This window comes from Chrysochloris asiatica, unplaced genomic scaffold, assembly GCF_000296735.1.
Source record: "Chrysochloris asiatica unplaced genomic scaffold, ChrAsi1.0 scaffold00012, whole genome shotgun sequence".
Taxonomy (NCBI): domain Eukaryota; kingdom Metazoa; phylum Chordata; class Mammalia; order Afrosoricida; family Chrysochloridae; genus Chrysochloris; species Chrysochloris asiatica.
The window spans coordinates 14,562,840-14,563,236 of record NW_006408530.1 but is presented as its reverse complement, the minus strand read 5'-3'; positions in this window follow the sequence as shown (position 1 = coordinate 14,563,236).

Sequence of the window (397 nt, the reverse complement as noted above, 5' to 3'; positions counted from 1 at the left end):
GAACCAACTGGATGGCCCACAACAGCAGCAACAACAACCTCAGAAAACCACAACAATAGCCTAATTTTATTTAAAAAAAAGCATTAAAGAATCTAATTTCAGAGGACTGAAGGTACAGTCAATTAGGGCAAAAATAACTTCAGTCTTCTCAGGAAACTTAAATGGATCATCAAAAGGAGGTTCAACTGAGGTAGTAGGAAACAGTTAACAAATGGCCGATCCCATCCTGTAAAGCAACTCAGACATAGGTGAGCAGAGTTTCTTATAATTTAAGGACAGTCTGTTATAATGTGCAGTTGTTCAAAATTATGCACTCCTGTTTGTTAAAATGGTTGCAATAATTTGGAGCCATTTGTAAATGTATACATGTAAATAAAGAACAACAAAAAATTTCCCT